The 16,944-nt window shown below is 43.4% G+C and overlaps 1 protein-coding gene across 1 annotated transcript in view; it reads right to left on the bottom strand.

Annotated features, from left to right (window-relative positions):
• The window catches only part of PNO1 (partner of NOB1 homolog), a 197,003-nt gene that overhangs the window by 103,168 nt on the left and 76,891 nt on the right, over positions 1–16,944 (bottom strand). The window lies entirely within an intron of this gene.

Here is a 16,944-nt window from a genome sequence, read left to right as displayed (position 1 = left end):
CAGCAGGTGGCCCTCCGCCCGGGCCAGTTCCACTCGGGTCTCCGTCGGCACTGCCGGGGGAGGGGGGGGGGCGGATAGGCCCGGACTGCAGCTCGCGTATTTACTCAAAGGCCAACTGACAGTTCAGCCAGAACGCTCCTGCCAGCTCTAACGGGCTAGCGCGGGCTCAGACATTTGGTGGGCAATCAAACAGTGCTTGTCCCTGTCCTCTCTCCATTCTTCCTTCCGTGGTGACCACGCCGTCATCAGCAGGCCCCGTAGCTGAACAGCTTGAGGACGTGGGGCTGTGTTCGTATGTGCACACCAGGTAGACACCTCCTTCCCTGCTCCCAGGGCGCTGCAAGGGACCTGGCACAAAGCCTGCCCTTTGGAGTTTGAGCACGAATCCCTAAGAAGGAAAGAAAAGTCCTCTTGAAAAGTAACAGTATTCTCCTGGGAACAGTAATCACCTGGGGAGCACGACTCCTATTGTGTTGGAAAGAGTTGGGGATTCATGTTTTTGCCACTTTTAAAGTCTTTGTGTGAGAATATGCAAGTTACTGGGAGTGTTACAAAGAGTCAGTTTATTGTAGGACTGAATTTGGAGGGCTGGCACCAAAACCCCTTCCACCTTTGCCGCCTACCTGCAGTGAGGCTGTGCTGCCAGCAGGGCACAGCACTGCCTTGGGGTTGGACCAGCCATGAATGGGGTTAGGGGAGCCGTATGTTTCTCAATCCACTTGTTTTTCGAAAATAATAGTGTCTGTTACAACTGCTGGTAAATATAAGCATTATACATTCCTAGTTACTGTGATTTTAAAAACCAGTGCTCAATTATTTAAACAGACACCGAGATATTTAAAACAATGTATTTACTACAGACAGTGGCTTACATTTTCTTCCAGAATATCGAACAGAAATGCAGTGATGAGAAGGCAGAGAAATATGAAAACTACATATTTTAAGCTGTTGAAGTACGTGACTAGTAAATTTTCTTTTCATTTGTGAAAAGAAAATTTCAAGCTAATGATTCATCAGAGCTACAGTACTTGTTTGTTTTTGCAATAGTTTCATGGCCTTAAAAAAAAAAACCCTAAAAAAAGACCTAGAGGCTTTGCTTTTTTTTTAACGTATTGATTTTAGAGAAAGGAAGGGAGAGAGAGAGAGAGAGAGAAACATCGATTTGCTGTTCCACCTATTTATGCATTCACTGGTCAATTCTCGTTTGTGCTCCGACCGGGGATGGAACCCGCAATCCCAGCACACAGGGAAGACACTCCAAACAACTGAGCTACCCGGCCAGAGCGAGGCTTTGATTTTTGGGTTTGGAGTGATTGGAGGCAGAGCCGGGGGAAATGTGGCCTGGTGTAACTGCACACACTGTCCCACAGAGGAGCCAGGAGATGAGCCCACGCTGGCTGGCTGAGCCCGAGTGCTCATTCCACCTTTCTGTGTCTGTCTGCTTGTCTCCAAAACAAGGAGTTAGGCTAGGAGAATTTTAAAGCCTGCTGAGATTTATAGTTTTTACCTCTATTTCATACTCCTTAAAAATTAAAAAAAAGTGTGTGTGTGTGTGTGTGTGTGTGTTCCCTTGGGGCCAAGCGGTAAGGCTAAATCAAGGGAGGTGGGGAGGAGATGGAGATGAGGTAAACAGGAAATCTTAACAGCTAATCTGCCACGTTAAGTGATCTCTCCTGGCATATACTGTTCCACTTATGATTGGACTCCGGCCCAGTGTCTCTGGCTCCTTCTCGCGTAGCTCTCCTCCTGCTCCAAAACTTGAGTGCTCAGCTATATCAAGCTGCTGAGTTGTAACTTTGCCCCTGGGCCATCTGGAAGGGCTATTTTTACACGAGTTGTAGCCACATCTCTCTACTTCGAAGCATCAGATGGCTACCCAGAAGCTTGAGGAACAAGGCCATCCTTCTAATTATGCTGATGACTGAAGCACTTTGAACAGGTGGAAGAGTAGAAATGCCTTGAATTTATATTTTGTCACTCCTGGCTTACTGAGAAGTCACTTACCCATCTATCTAAACTATCTGGATCACAGCTGAGACCAGAAAACATGCCAAAAAAATAAACATCCCTGTCATGAGGTCCCCAAGTCCATTCTCAAAAGACCTCACGACTCCCATTTCTGAGACAGTCCTAACATATAGGGTGACCTGGTTTCTGGCTTTTAGGAAATTGGGAGCAGAATAATTAGAGGAAAGAAGGCAATTTGTAGAGGTAGGTGTACTGAAAATAACTCTTTTTCATAGATGGGACAAAGAATAAATGTAAAAAGCAGATAAAGTAAGTCAAAAGTATAATAGGGAGAGTAGAGACATGATCCTGTACTAAATCACAGCAGTGTCTGTGGATATCAAATAAAAGTTGATATTCATAATCATGGTCCTGATTCCCTTAGGAAGGTGATCCATTCTCTTCATAAATGTGGTGTCATGACCCGGTTTTAGGAGTTCAGATTCTGGAGCCAAGATCCCTCGATTCAAATCCTGGCTCAGCTACTTACCAACTGTGTGACCTTAGGCAAATCGCTTCACATCTCTGTGCTTCGATTTTATCATTTGGAAAATGGAATAATAATAGTATTTACCTTGTACGATGGTTGTGAGGATTAAATAAATAAATGTATATGAAACCGTTAGAATAGTGTCTGCACATAACATTATTCATACATTTTTTTAAAGGCAGGGCAAAAATACATTTTCAAGCAAAATTGTTAAAAATACCAAGAGAAAAACTGAAGGCATTTAAAGGAATAAAACTTATTTTTGTAGGATAGTCCACGCATGGTTTTAAAATAACGGACAAAGTTTTTGCATTTTTTTATACTAAAAAGAAAAAAAAATGCATGTAGAGATAATAATTTTAATTATTTAAAAATAAATAGTTTGAAGTAGTATGTTTTAAGTTATGCTGGGGGAAAGACTGCCTCCACAAACAGGCTTCATTAAGTGTCTTTTACAAAGACCCAGTTTTGAACAAGGACTGACCTCAGGACAGAATCGGAGGACCTAAAACCTGGCAAAGGCCAAAAATGATGTAAAAAATTCTACTTGTTATTTCTTTTAACCCTCCTGACAGTTCTGTGAGGTAAGCAGCAAGGGTCATATCTTCGTTTTTACAGAGGGGGGGGGGGGAAGTCTCAAGTTTAAAAATAAGGCTCAATTTTAAACAGCTAATTTTGTAAGAAACCCCTTTGTGAAAATGGTGATAATATTATCCACTTCACACAGTGCGTTAGGATTAAACAATATGCCCCATCACCTTCCTCCTGACACAGGTCCCTTAAAATGACTTCATTATGTGCCCGTCTGCCTGCAGCCTGTGGTTTTTGCACCGAGTGGTGTCGCCTTCATTCGTTTGCAGCCTAGAAGATCAGCTGCTTTTCCCCAAAGAAAATTCCTATGGCTGTATTAAAAACACGTATGCAACTTAAAAATCATTGCCAATGAACAGAAGTATTGAATTTCTAGAAACTTCGTATTCAGTGTGGAAACCTCGAGTACCCTACAGGGCAAACTACCTGAAGATGACCTTTTCTCTCTGAGGTCACACTAGCCGCCGTCACAGAGCTAGATAAGATGAATTAGAATTTTTCCTTAGTGATCCATGTCCCGCTTGCTAACCAGTGAAAATCACAACAGTGTTTTCAGTTCTGCCCTGGAGCCTGGGGAGCGATCCCGCCGGGCGCCCTAGGCCCGGGCCACCGCGGGCCTGTCACTCTCCCTCGGGTACCGCGAGCCAGCCGCTTCCTCGCCTCTGCACAGCCTGTTCCCTGGGCTTGGAATGCCCGCCCCGTTTTCTACCTAAGCAGATGCCTCCAAGGGCCAGCTTAAATGTCACCTCGGCTATGAAGGCTTTCCTGACTCCTCTAAAATGTCGAGTCAAGAATAATCGTGAAATGTTGACTCACATATTTTATGTTATCGCCCCATTTCTGAAGAGCGCTGTCGGCCTCCATCTAACTTCTGCTTTTCTGAAGTTCTCTGGACGGCGTCCACATATTCTTACTGATGGTGAAAATGAGCTGACTCAATAAAAACGTGATGAGATTCTAGAAAGAGCTGGCTGGCTGGCCGGCTGGCTGGCTGGCTGGCTGGCTGGCTGGCTGGCTGGCTGGCTGGCAAACCAGCCATGGAGGAGTGTGGAGCATATTAGCCTTTAGCAGGTTAGTTCTGCTCCCCTTAGGGGAGACCAAAAGAAGGCAAGTGGATGACAGAGAAAAGGCTTCCGAGCTCTCTTGATGACATCGCTTTAAGTGACTCTGCCTTTTCACGTTGGTGTTATTAATGCTGACGGTACAGAGGCCTGTTGTTCTTACAAGTAGTTTATTTCTGTCAGGGTAATTATTTATGTTTCCAGCCCTGCCCTTTCTGTGCACTTCCAGGGCCTGGGGGAAGGCCCTGTGAGAGCATCTCTGCCATTGAGCTCTGAGCAGAGGGGACAGATGTCGCTACCAGGCTGAAATATCCAGCTGTCCTTCCCTTTGCCGTGACAACCAGCCATTTTCAAGATGATCCATCATCCTGGGTCCTGGAGTGAGAAGATATAAAGCAAAACCCTAGCCAACCTACGTCAGACCTGTAGCCTAAAGTGTGAAATAAACTTTTTCTCCCCAACTTTTTATTGTGAAAAATGTTGAAATATATGGAAAAATTGAAAGAACTGTACATAAAGCATTCACATGCTCATCACCTGGACTTCACAATTAACATTTTGCTGATTTGCTTTGTCTTTTTGTTTGTTTGTTTTTAGGAATGAGAAACTACTGTGAAACATTACTACTTAGATTTGGGGTTGTAATGTACCCAACATAGCTTAGACTTTCCTGATCTGCAGCACCTGGGGAGCCCTGGCCAGCTGCTCTCCTTTTCTGCTGAGGATCCTAAAGTGGAACTACTCCAAAAAAAAAAAAACTTAAGTGTTTAATTGAGTTCTGAGACATTATTTCCTACCAGGGAAAATGTAAAGTCATTGGATGAATTAGGAGACAGATTAAGCCATCTTTTTTCCACTTGTGCACTTAAAAAATAACAAACTCTGACTGAGCTAGTTTGAGTGGGGCTCTGTTTAGAGGCAGAAGGTTGGATTAAATGGGAGAAAAGAAAGGCAAAAATCCCATTCATTGAGGGTCTGTTGTATGGCAGACATGTTATGTACACTGTCTCATTAAGCCCTCCAAATCACTTATAAATTATATATGATTCCCATTGTTAAAATGAAGACATTAAGCTCAGAGGGGTTAGTCTGTCCACCCAAGATCACATAGCTAGTGCGAGTGGAAAAGGCAGAATGAAACCCAAATGACTCCAACACACTTACCCTCCTCTAGAAGTCTGCAAACCTGGACCTCTGACAGCCCCAAAGCTGACGTTTCCCTCCCATTGCAAAGGCCATTCCTCAAGGCCCCTGAGGTGACCGTGGTGTTTTGGGCAACCTCCCTCATCGTTGGAAGCAGAATTTGAAATGTCAACATTATTTCACAAGAATATTTTTGAATGCTCAGAAAAGTTCAACCGATCCATTAAACATAGGAGCATTGTGATTTTCTCAAAACGGAAACATCTGGTTTTTCCTTTGCCTTTATCAATCACTCTCTGGCCAAAAGTATATATATATTCTAAAATATTAATGTTTTTCCCAATCAAAACCCAGCTGGAATCTTGATCTTCTCACAGCATATTCTTTAGGCTTGTATTTTGTTGCGGAGTAAATACTTGCCCATGCACTTGGTATTTATTTCCCCAAATCGAGATGATTACATACTGAGATTTAATGAATATGACCATACCAAGAGTTTATTTTCAGTTACATTATGGTTACAGCCTAATGGTTGCAGACTCATATTAGCTCAACTCAAATGAATGGGCATCATGAATGTAAGTTTAATAATCATCAGGCTCCCATTCAGGACAAGGGTGTTTTTCCTGAGTAAGAGAGAATTGCTCAGCCAACTTGTCTGGGAGGACAGCCTAAGGGCCCATTTAGGACTTAAGAGCCTGGGAATTTGTCTTCACTCTGCAGATGTAATCTAACCCCGAATGACAAGTTCTTTCAAATATTGAACACAATCTTCCTTAACTTTTCTATAGAGGTTAACCTTTCCCTAGTGATTTTTTTTTAAAATATATCTTTATTGACTTCAGAGAGAGGAAAGGAGAGGGAGAGAGAGAGAAACATCAATGATGAGAGAGTCACTGATGGAGCCCACAACCGGGCATGTGCTCTGACCGGGAATCGAACCCCGATCGCCTGGATCCTAGGTCGACGCTCAACCACTGAGCCACGCCCGGCCGGGACCTAGTGATTTTTATAAGTAAGGCCTTGGGTAAAGCTTGGTTATACTCAAAGGGGCAGTGTGAGGGGTGACAGAACTGTGCCAGATCCTGACCATGGTGGCAGTTGCATGAATCTATACATGTATTAGAACCCATAGAACTGCACACACCACATACATACACGCACACTCACAGAGTTGTTGGGTTTTTTTACTGTATGTTTACTTTTTTAAAAACCTGAGGAGACTAATGCAAAGTGGCCCAGGAGACAAGAAGTCAAGCTGTCAGGGTCTGACCATCCGCACAAAGCATCAGGGACTGATTTCAGAGGGGCACACGCTGAACAGACTTCCCCAGGGGTAGCCACCAGGTGGTTCTCCTCTTTCCTTCACACATGTCCATCCTTCTGGGAAACCGACAAGAGTCAAATATTCCTCACAAACCATCAGAGAAGGGCTCGATGTCTTCCCAGATGGCCTGCTTTGAGTACACGTGTCTTGCTTTGGGCCTGTAGCGGTGTCTGCATTGAGTCTGGAGCCGTGAAGAGTGGGCACACTAAAGAGCCCACGACTGAGAAGGAAAAGCCTAGAAACTATGGAGTCAGAGAAGTCCCTAAATCAGAAGCTGGGTTAGTTCAATCGGCTTAACCACTTTAGATGTGAGGAAATCCGAGTCTGTAGAACTGAGAGGGGTCTCACCAGGAGGAAAGGAACAGGAATAAGGGGTCAGGGCAAGTCCAGGCAGATCCTCGTGGCTGAGGGCGGAGGCCCGGGACCTCCAGGAGAGCTGGTGCCCTGAACCTGCTGGGCACCTGCTGCCTGAGGGTTCTGCCTTCTGAACCAGAGCCTACGCCATGTTTTCCTCGGTCTCTGCAACATCCTGTCCCTTAGCCGTATGGAGTCTTCGCTTTGGCCCATGTGTCCTTGGTAGTCCCGCATTGTCGAGAACCTACGCCTCTTTTCAGAGTTTGGGATGCACAAACTCTGGGAGGAAAATCGTGTGAGCAGATTTGAAGGCAGGGGTGGGAGCCACCTGCTGAAGACAACCAGTGAGCATGTGGCAGGGTGGGTGGGGGAAATGAGACAGCACCGAGGGGGGGGGCTGGGAACTCTCCCACTCTCCCCCTCCCGCCTGCATCTGGCGCCCGCGAGCTGTTCCTGAGCAGAGAAGCCTCTCTAAGGAGTTGAGTTGGCGTGAACTTGTGCTTGTTCCTCCCTCAGGGAAAGAGGGGACAGGCTTAAAGTTGCTAACATGCTTGGAAGCTTGACACAAATGCAACATCCTGATGGAAACAGCTTGGGCCTGGCTAAATAACGACTGTTCTAACAAAACAAACATATGGGGGTTGACGACAATTGTTCTGAAAAGGAAACAGTTCAGCCTTTGTATGTGGAGCTTGAAGCTGCGTCTTCATGGAATTCACTTCACTGTGGCCTTCGCTATTCAACTATTCAGCGTGGGCTGGCATCTATTTATTCTCAGGGGTGCCAAGAACAACCACCTCGTGGATCTTTTATGGGCGTAATAAGCACATTCTTCAACGTACGCCAGTTCGAGGAACAAATGCGTCCTTTGCTTTTTTTTCAGATTATTGGCTTTTCATTCTCGGGGAGGGTCTCACACAGGCCATCAGAATGATCTGGGATCCTTGTTAAAAATGTAGGTTCCTGCACTCCACCTTTCAGACCTGCTAAATTAGGTGAGCTCTGAGAGTAAATCCGACACATCTGCATTTTAATAAGCACCTTAGATGATCCTTATCATAGAGAAGTTTGGAAATCCCTGCCCGAAGGTCTGTGCACTGCAGCCCTTCTCTCTAATATTTATTTACTCATTCACAACACGTTCATGTGCCAGCTGCTCCGGGGGGCAGGAAATGGTGAAGGTACTACCATAAGTATTCAAATTGCTCATGGCCAAAAAATTACAATAAAATGTGGTAAGTGCTATAATAGATGGGGACATCAAATACAGGACAGGACAGAGGAGGAGCCTGCTGGAGTTGGAGGCAGCTTCATAGGTGATATTTGAGCTGCATCTTGACAACTGAGTCAAATCTAATCAGGAGAACAAAAGGGGAAACACATTTCAGGCCCAGAGAAGGTGCTGCAGGCCCTTGGCATAGGGAGGCCTATGGTCCACTCTGGAAGGAGGGATTCTGGGCAGCTGAAGTGTAGGGAGTCGGGGAGGAGAGAGGCATGGACCAGACTGGGGCGAGCTTTGCGTACCTGCTGAGAGGTTTTGGCGTTGCTCCTTAGAAAATGGGAGCTGGAGGGATTTGTTAAGCATCATGACCTGTGTGTTACAGAGCGATCTCTCTGTCGCCAGCTTGGAGGCAGTGAGAGTAGTATAGAAGCATCTGCAATGGTGAGGCGTGAGGGTGCTAAAGCCAGACAATGGCACGTGGGGGCAGAGAGGTCTGCATGGGAGCAAGAGGGCTCTCTGAGATGGAGTTAACAGATTGTGAGAAGACAGGAGAGATGGAGGCCTGGACCCAGATGGCTCATCGCTAGTTTAGGTCACAGGATAGAGAGGTAGAGGGCCGATTGCTCAGGACAGGGAACAAGGTAGAGGCTGGATAAGCAGGGGAATTGATCATGGCTATGGCTAGTCTGAGGCAAGAACCTCATGCAAGGGAAGACATTTTCAGTGCCCACATAACTTCCAGTCAGACCTTGATAGCTGACATGGCATTTGAACTTATGACAGATAGTGTCTGAGTCCACTGGTGATCATTTCTGCTGGGCTAGGGAATAGTTTTGAAGATATATGTTAAGCAAAAAAAATCACCTCATCATATGTAGTATGTTTTCAAAAACTAAGTGCAGGGAGAGAGAGAGACTGGGAGACAGAGATAGAGGCAGAGACAGAGACAATAAGAGAGAGAGATTGGGACTTGAGAACATGCGCAGCAAAGGCAGGTCACTATAAATGAGGAAGGGGACTGGGATTGGACATGGAATTGAAAGACCCTTGATAATTTATTCTGAATTCTTGTGTATTTTTAATAGTTTTTTAACAATGAGTTTTATTATGTATGCTTTTGTAACTTTTCAAACCAATTTTTAAAAAGATGCTTACACATCTTCCTAGCTGCCACTAGGTGGCACTGGTGGCAGGACAGACTGGTTGGCCTTGAAGCCAGCTTCCTGTGCTCACCCGCGGCACCTGCCTGTGGGTCTGACTTCTGACTTAAAAGAGTGAAATAAATTAATTCACCACTTATTAATAGCGTGTGTCCTCAGAGCTTAGAGCTCAAGGCCCCAAATTCCCTTTTATTTCGCTTCAGATATGAGATACAGGATCTTCCATTTAATTTGTATCAAAACATTTTCAAATAAAAAAATGTTCTTTCTGCCTCGATCTAAGTTGTACATGGTTTGGTTCACATATATTCACATTCATCTCAAGATCTCCACCTAACAGTTATAGTCCCAAGTCAAATCTAAATCAGATGCGTGAGAATAATTTAACTTTTCTCTGTGGAGGTGCCCTTCACCTGCGGTTCCCTGATTCCAAGACCAGGCCTTTCCTTCCATCCACTTGTCCTTAATTTTCTTGGATAGTCATGTCTTCCATCACCTCAACTGATGTGGCAGGGGGCAGAAATGCTGCCACCTATCCTCTTTCTACCTCCATGATAATGCAGTATTTGTGATTTCACTGCTAGGGGCTTTTTCCCTTTTGGGGGCTGCAGGGGAGGAGACATCTCCTTTGCGATCATGGAGTGGTCTGAACTAGCTAATGTGCTGTCCTTTGTTCTACAACAATATTTCATTCCAGACCCAGGTGCCTGAGGTTCCTAATCCTAGAGTTAGCAAAACCTCACAGGACTCAGTGAAAACACTCATGTGCTCCCTTTGGGATACCAGCGAGGCCAGCCTGGTGCACACAGAGCTCCTCGGTCCCATGGGCGCAAAGCCAAGAGGTGTTCTGCACTGGCTCTGGCTTGGCTAAGGCCTGCTCCTGGTCTGGATCCCCACAGGACCTGGCAGGATTCTTCACCTTCTTACCTCCCACCCCCACTGCACCCCTCCGGCAGGGGCAGTGTGCTGAGTAAGCCTCTGGATCAAACCCAAGCAGCAAGTGACGAACGTGATAGAGTTGTACCTGACACTCCCTGCGTGGCCAGTTGAGCCACCCATAAATGCCAGAGGGGAGCGTCAGAAACATTCCATGCCAAGGATACTAGACATTCAGTGGGTATTAGCCACTACCCATCATTAATAATAATAAAGACCACTGTTTATCTGAGCTCTTGCTATTTGCCCAAACCTGTGCCGAGCACTTTATATATTGTATCGTATTTGATTTCCTAAACCACCCTGCAAAGTAGCAGTATTGCTCCCATACCCTTTACAGATGAAAACAGAGGCTAGGAAATGTTCGAGAGACAGGCTCAGGTTCTTGTCTGTTTTTGAACTTTGTCTCGTTAACACCTGTCCTATTCTGAAGACAGCTAAGGGCCCTGATTCTTCGGAGATCTGCTTACTGAGGGTCTCTGCTTTTCTTCCCCCTTACCCTTTAGTTCGCTCTCCTTTAGGTGAGAGAAAAGGTAAAGACAAGAAAGCGAATGTAAATTTACCCACGTGCTTTGTACAGATATTTAGGCTCAGTTACACTTTTTTTTTTATTTTAAGGCAAGAACCATGTTTTTCAGTTACTTTTTGCCTGTTTCTCAGCACCTCCCCTCAGGTTCCGCCCACAACAGTTTCTGAACGCTGTGTTCCTTCCACGACTGGCTGGCACCTTGTTCGCACTTGGGGTCAAGAAGGTTAACAATGGGATACAACTCAAAGGCTGCGAGTTTCTGTAGGTGACGGTTATTTTTACCACCTCTTTCCCTTTACCACGAATCCTTAAAATTTAAATGTAAATTGGTTTCATTATTGAACTACTTAATGTGCTTTTATATGAGTTTCACTCTATTATTTTTAAGAAAAATGAATTAAGCATGGTTGATTGAAAGTAGTAAACAAGAATAAATCCACCACGACCTTCTCTTTCCTAGGAACTTGGAGCGGGAGCCTTGTTTTCATAATATAATTAGGTAGGGACTTCTGTGACTTAATTTAAAAGCCTGAGTTATAATCACCTTTTTTTTTTTTCAAAACAGTTTTCTTCTCGGCTACCCCGGGATGAACCTGGCTCTGCTTTTCCAAATTCAATGATGTCAGGTCCCCAGGGAGCAAATCCGAGACTGTACAATTCCCACCAGCTGTTAGCTGGGGAGATCTTTCATCCCCAAGGTCTAAGTTCAATTCTAAAGGGCATGTTTTCTTTTCAACGCACGTGGCTATCCCTTGTTATCAGCAATGGGTGTTGCATGTGAACACGCACAAGGCGCTGCACCCCTAAGGTTTTCCCAAGCATGAGTTTTATGAGGCCAAAGTAAACACATTTCGGCCCTTTGGCTCCATTCTCCTCGGTGTTCAGATAAATGTTGACACCTGAGTATGAAGCCGGTCGGGGATGAAATGCCAGCGTGGCTTCTGCATATGTCACCTAAAGGACGTGGCTTTTAAAATGGGTTCCTTTCTTCTGTTTAACTCTTGGCCTGGGAAGCCGTTGTAACTCCGCGAGGGAGGCAAGACGGCATTTCTGAACAACTGTTTTTCCGCCCAGATGTCATGCAACGTGTGCCAGTGAGCGAGACGCACCCGGCACAGCGCTAATGTCCTGTGCTGAAGGGGATTTGATCAGGTTCACATACTCTTGATATCGCCCAGTGAAAAACAGGCGTGAAGAAAAGGGCCTGGAATCTGAATGACAACCTGTTCCAGACGAGACAGACAGTGCTAGGGGCCTGGCTCACTAACCTAGGAGGTGTGTACCAACGCCAAATACGCCAAAATAAGAGGCAACCTTGTTTGTATAGAACTTAATAGGCCCCAGAGGGAAATGGGGCAGCTCAGTGGAACAACCTGGGCTAATTTTGTTCTAGTTTCTGTAACTCATGATTTAGAAAGGTCTCTAAAATGTGATGGTTGTAAGAACACCCAACCTGCCAAGCCTCTTAAAACATATGTTTACGACTTTAATCTAGTTGCCTGTGTAGTTATCGATAGCAGCAGTGGCATTTAGAGTGAACTTGAACTTGGTAATTTCTGCCTAGGAGGAACTTTACGGACGTGTAAAAATCCTTTGCCAGAAAAAAAAGAGTGGAAATAATATGATTAAGAGTAATATCGAGACTTTCATTTCTTCTGCCATGATGTTTAACATGACATAAACAACTCACCCCCTTCGTTGTGGGTATTAACCTATAAAACACAAAAAGTCAGCTTGTGGTTATCTTTTCATGGCTGTTGGCTTCGACTCCTGGCCCAGGACATGATATAAAGCAGTTGAACTGGTTTTGTCTTGTTTGAGAGCCCATAATTAAAATTTCAGGAGTTATTTATTTTAACCCAGGAACAGGAAGGAACGAGATGTATCAGAAAAATCATGAAGACAGTTTTCCAAATGGTTTGACCTTTCTAACAGAGAAGCAATCTTTTTTTTTTTTTACGATTTAAAAAATGTGGTTTTTTAAATGTCTTTCTCTAATTGCAACTGGACACTTTAGGGTTTATTCTCATCTTGCAGCTACTGGCATGTCATAATCTACTCCAGGGAATGACTGCCTAAATTACTATATCCATAAATATTCTAGTGGAAAACATTTGCAAGGCTCATTTTCAGAAATACACTGTAGTACCTTGGAGCTGAAACCTATCTCATAAGACGAAATTCAATCCTATTTTTCTATATTACAGTCAACAATTTCAAGGTGTTATTTTAAATATCGCAATTCCAAAAGTATGACAGTAAAGACTTATATGGGTGCTATATAAACCAATATTGCAGTTTATTAGCGGGGGAAGCTACCCAGTGATGGTGAATTCCATTTTTCATACTACGCAATACTGATAGTCAAGCAGCCTCTAGCATTTATTCTTGGCTAAGATAAGTCATTTTCTGGAAAAAATCACATACAATTTGGACAAATGTATGTGATCCTGGCTCTTGACACATTCAATCTCTTTTTTAAAAAAATCATAAATTAGACCCCAGTTGTCAAATTTTTAGCTTTTGAAGAAGAAAAAGCACTAGGCGTTTATTTACCAAATTTAACTAAATTGAAGTCATCACCCCTATTTCTGGCTCATTCCTGGGGTTCTTCTAATCACAAACTACTTGGTTAAATGAGTAAAGTGCTGTATTAACTGAATGTTTGAAAGAGTAAATTTGTGTATATATTGTGCTATCCTTTATAGAACATCCTATACCAGTCCCTGGTCAACGTGCCGGGATTGTGTTTTAGCTACTAAGTGCCCTCTGTATACACTAAATGGTTGGGACAGAGGAAGAGATTACAAAATAATCTCTGGATTACCTTACAAATTACCGTTGTTGAGACCAAAATCTAAAATAAAACCACAAATAAACAAGTAAATCACTTATTTAAAAAGGGGAACACCTTCCATTTTCCTTGTTGCTTCGGGTCTTCACGGTTCGCCTTCAATTCCATTTCTAATCCTTTCAGAGGAACAATTTGAAGCTCGCTAAGTAAATTTAGGTCTCAAAGACTGAAGTGTTTGCATTGCCAAAAATAATTTGTGATTGCAGGTCCTGGAAACCAATGGCTGACATTTTTGAGTCTCAGAAGGACACACAAACCGGTCCCGCCACACACACACTATCAATCTAAAGAGTTCGAGGAATGAGTCTCTTCTCAAACTGTAAACAACTGGGCTCCAGTGCCAACCTCCCAGGCGCCCTTTTCTGCCCAGGCAACTTCTACATGTCCCCAGGGTGAGCTGCTCGGTCGCCTACAACCCTCAGCTCCCTGCCTGGTGAAGGGGAGGAGGGACAATAATGTTTTCACCACAGGGGTGTCAGTAAAAATTAATTAGTATTTATGATGTGCTACATTAAGGTCCTCTGGTAATTCTTAACTTAGAATTTATGTGGCACTTGATCATTGCTTGAAGTCCTTTTTAAAACAGTCCCTGGTTTTTCAACTCAGGCAAAAAAATAAAATAAAAATACAACAAATCTTTATACTTCAAACCGTAGGATTAAGCGTAGGAACATTTTGGCTTTCCTAGGAACAATTATTTTCCTGAGGTGAAATATTAGCATATTACAAAAGCTTATTTCCTCCGCTTTAGACTATGAATAGAGTTGCTTTCATTTAAAAGCCAAAGGAAAAAAGATTTATAAAAACCATTTTAATAGCTTAGTCTGCCATCTTTGGTGGTGTTTTCAACTACTCACTACTGAAGGGGGGGCCCGGCCCGTTCATCTGTTTTACATTTAATTCTAGCAATTAAAAGAAACCCTGTTAAGTCACTTGGCTGATGTCCAGATGACATGAGGTCATTTGGTTGACATGCCCTGTGTGCGCTGATACTATTGAGCACAGACTCTGCAAAGCAACGTTTTCAAATTATAGATGAGAAAACCGAGCCTCAGGGAGCTTAAGTGATAGAGCAGAGATTTGCACCCACAGCATTGGACACAGTCCATCCTCTTTCCACCACCTCAAACAACCGCCTCCAAGAAGTTGCCCCTGGAGCTGCTCTGCCCGGTACCGGCAGGCATTTCTCTTCGTTCCCACCCTCTCTCTGAACTTAAATATTAAACCAAGATATTCTAATGAAACTTCAGTCCCACCCCCAGAGAGAGCTCGAGAGCATTCCCAAATCACCAGTTAAAAGTTATTTTGAAGGATCGGTAGTTTTAAATCACTTTAAAAAGACACTTTTATAAAATCTTATTGAAGAAACAAGAGCTACATGTATCCTTTCCTGAGAATTGGCTCGGTTCACTCGGTCTTAGTCATTTCTTACGCCAAACTGAAGTGCAGGTTATAGTATCAGAGCCTTTTAAACTTTGTATTAAAGTATAATGCACATGCAGAAATAAAGTATACTTAAACTTTGAAATGTCTAAGTTTCATCCCGTCTTCATCTTGTAAGAAGACAAGATGCCATTTCACATCTCAGAGAAATGTGTATAAGTCATAACGAACTCCAGGGATGTCTAAGTTAGCTTGTATACCTCAGGGCGCTTTGAAAGGTTAAGCTCATTACTGGAATTAAGGTATTATTGTTAAAGTATTATTATAATTGCGGCTACCATCTTAAATGGTAATATATGTTCATATGTCTTTGGACAGCAGGCAAGATAAGACGAAAATAAAATATGATAGGCACCGCTACACACTACCACAATCTTTAAATACTGATCAATATATGAATATGTATAACATTTTGTTCACACAATTTACCTGCACATAAATTGCAAAAATCATCGTCATGGTCTGTTATTGGAACACTACGGCCTTAAAGTCCAGAAGTCCCTGAGGATTGGAATAGCAATTGAGGGAAATCAGTCTTAAGCTGATATCCATCTTTGTCCGTCCACTTTGCCTCATTGGCTCTGTTGAACATTCACTGACATTTAAATGGCTGGAGAGCGCCCTTATCAAACAAATACCACTGCTCTGAACTGGTAAATATCAGACTCCTAAGCCTGGAGGCGGATGATGCTCCTGGCCTGGGAACATATATCTATTGAAACATGACCAATGGGCATAGGTCCTTCATTGTCCTGTAGCTGGGTGCACTTCTCTTATTTCTAGGCTGTAAATCATCTCAGCCCTGCCTTAATTCAAGCAGAAGGGCAGAGGCCACCAAGTATCCTTCTCTATGTCAAGACTCAAATTGAATAAAAACACAACAGCCGATCCCTCAAACACCTGGACTTAATTCCTACTCTCAGCGCCTGTTGCGGCAGAGAGAGCTGAGCAGCCCTCGGGGTGCCACACCTCAGGCCTGCAGCTCCCTCGGGATAGCGGGGCTCTGGCACCACTAGCAGAAAGCACCCTGAGAAGGTCCCCTGAGGCCATGGATTCAGCATTTGTCTGCTTGGTGAAAAACATTATTCATTTCCAACAGTTCCCCTAGGATTTTCCCTAGCAGTAACTTATAACACTAAACTGACCCAATGTGAAGAACAGGTTAGCTACATGAGAAAGAAAACCGTGTCCCTTAACTTACTGACTGAAACCTCAGTAATTTGAGTTTAACTTACTATATGAAGTTGATTAATTATATTCTTATAGCACTAAAATCTGTAAGGTTCCACGAAAAAAATCACATTTTTAGGGAGTATAAAACATAAATGCAGGTATTTTTTTTTAAATCGTAAAGACTTTCTAATTTAAGAGCTTTAAATGAGAATGTCTTAAGTTATTTAGGAGATGTATTTTATCATCCAATATAATGACCTATTTAAATCATTTGGTTTTCTAACTTTTATTCTTTAGAGTTGAAATGTTTACACTGTCTCAGATCCAAAAAAAATTTACATAGAAATATTTTTAAAGTTCTTCATTCTATAAACATTATATGGTCCTAGATCCTAAACAACAACAACAACAAAACAAACCACCAATATAAAAAGATGCTGGGGGGAAGGGGGGGAGGATTAGAACTGAACCATTGGACACACAGTATATTCTGCAAAATCTGACCGACATTCCAGGCCAGCAGATAAAAAGCTATTCCACCTTCCCTTATAAATGCATGCCGATACTGCGACAACTCCGCGGCGAGAAAGTGTCCTCCGGTATCTAATATCTAAGGTACAGAAAGAGAGGTCACTATCTGCATAGAAACACACT

The sequence above is a fragment of the Miniopterus schreibersii genome (genome assembly GCF_964146895.1).
Source record: "Miniopterus schreibersii genome assembly, chromosome: 13".
Taxonomy (NCBI): Eukaryota; Metazoa; Chordata; class Mammalia; order Chiroptera; family Miniopteridae; genus Miniopterus; species Miniopterus schreibersii.
The sequence above is the reverse complement of the archived record's forward strand: the minus strand, read 5'-3'. Positions and strand labels throughout refer to the sequence as shown.